The following is a 2,375-nucleotide window of genomic DNA, read 5'->3' as shown; positions in this document are numbered from 1 at the left end:
CCATTTTTCTGCCAAGGGCCACTTGGATATTTATAACATCATCACAGGCCAAACAAAATTATCAACTTAAAAATTAGCCTGCTATATTTGGTTATGCATTTAATTAACTCACCCCTAATGCCTTGGTAGGCCAGACCAAATGATTTCGAGGGCCTTATACTGCCCGCCAGCTGGACATTCCCCACCCCTGGTCTAAGTAGTCTCTATGCTTTAATCATGGCTGTCAACATATTAAAATATTGTCTAAGCCTCATTTAAAAAAATCTTATTAAAAGGTTCATAAACTTTATAAAGTTTGGCAAATAAGCAACAGAATAGCTTGCAGTGCACTCATAGGACAATGAAACAGCATTTGTAATTGTTGGCTGAAAGTAAAATTAAATTTTACTTTCTATTTCTCTCTGTGTCTTCATAAGGAATATTTATAAGGACACTAATCTTTAGATTTATGGCTCAAACTAATTCAATATAACCCAATCTATACCTGCAAAGACCTTATATCCAAATATGGTCACATTCTGAAGTTCCAGGTGGACATGAATTTCCAGGGAACATTATTCAAGCCAGAATTTACCAATGATAAAAATATTTTTTAGAAATCAACTGCCCCTTGGGAGTCCACAGTTTCTAAACATGTGCATTGTGTTTTGAGTCCCAATACCATTGCTGCTATTCTCCTTTACTTCAATTTTTTAAAATATTTTTCTTTTTCTTTTTTTAATCTTTATTGTTGAGAGTATTACAGATGTCCCTCTCTTTTTTTTACCCCCATAAAACCTTTTTTCTTGTTTTTAAACCAAAGATAGTTCTTTGTGTTTTTTTTAAAAAAAAAAAATGCACCCGGCCAGGACTGCTCAGTGGTTGAGTGTCGACCTATGAACCAAGAGGTCATGGTTCAATTCCCAGTCAGAGCACATGTCTGGGTTGCAGGCTCATTGATGTATCTCTCTCTCCCTGTCCCTTCCTCTCTGAAATCAATAAAAATACAGTTTTTTAAAAATGCTTCAGGCTGTTGGAGAAATCTATCACATCTGTCCATGCTTTGGGAACATGACTCTCTTCAGGAACAAACTCTCATTTTATGCCCCTCTTTGTGGCCGCAAAATAGATTTCATTTTTTCCCATGTACTCTATCATCCTGACGTAGATAAACTCACAACACTTGCTGGCTTCAGTTAACAAGCCACTACCTTCTAGAAAACAGATGATAGTCATCCCTGTTCTAAGAAAAATAGCATATGGTTAAAATACAAATGTGAAGAAGTCTGCACTTACTGATCTTATGTAGGGAGAGTGGCAATTTCAGACACTCTAGACCAGTGGTTCTCAACCTTGGCTGCACATTAGAATCACCTGGGAATCTTTTTAAAATCCTGATTTCTGGGCCTCATCCTCCGGAAATTCTGTTTCTTTGTTACTAATGTTGTGGCCCCACCCCATAACAAAGAAACAGAATTTCCGGAGGATGAGACCCAGAAATCAGGATTTTAAAAAGATTCCCAGGTGATTCTAATGTGCAGCCAAGGTGAGAACCACTGCTTTACAGCGTTCCCTGCTTCCCACCAGCCTTGGCCAGTGGACAGCAGTCAGCCAGGACCGCGTGGATCCAATCCTTCAGACCCGGCGCCTCCTATTCAACTGTTAGACGTCATCTCTGAGTCACCCTCACTCTTCCTAGCAGCCAAGAGAGAAGGAAAAGGGAGGGGAGGGCGGAAAAAGAGATGCAGCAATTACTTGTGGATTGGACTCATTCTTCGTTTTGGACTCAAGGGCGTTTTCAGGACTTTGTAAACTCTCCACGCTCCATGATGTCATCTTCTACTCTAAACGTTCTACATGGATTAGTGGTCATAAATCTCAGGCTGCCTTGGTCTCCTTAGCAGTCACTGGAGTGCTCTTCCTTGCTGGGATAAACTGTCATGAAGACAGAGGATGCATCACAGGCACAGAAATTCCCACTTGGGGTGCCTGGGAGTACAGCAATGCTGGGCGCAGGCGCTGTTGAGCCTAGGAGCTGGCCCAGAAATGTCCATTTCCTGGACGGAGAGATTTCCCAACAAAACCTCATCTTCCTTTTCGTGTTAGCAACAGCATGCTTTTCCTTCTTGGGTTCTTGTGACAAGAACCTTTTGGGTTTCTTTCCAAAAGAAGTCAGGGTGGGACAGTTAGGAAAAGATTTTGGAAAGTTAATCCACATGTTTAGGAAGCCAGAATGACCATTTATTTGGGATAAAGAGGCAGCTTTTCTTACACAGTTAGTTAAGAATATGGTATTTTCTCACTAGAGAAGTCAGATACCCAAATTCTTTTTTTAAGGAATCTAGAGTTGGGGAAGGGGGGGAAAATTATTACTTTAATCTCCCCCCCCCGCAAAA

Source organism: Myotis lucifugus, unplaced genomic scaffold (assembly GCF_000147115.1).
Source record: "Myotis lucifugus unplaced genomic scaffold, Myoluc2.0 scaffold_36, whole genome shotgun sequence".
Taxonomy (NCBI): Eukaryota; Metazoa; Chordata; class Mammalia; order Chiroptera; family Vespertilionidae; genus Myotis; species Myotis lucifugus.
The sequence above is the reverse complement of the archived record's forward strand: the minus strand, read 5'-3'. Positions refer to the sequence as shown.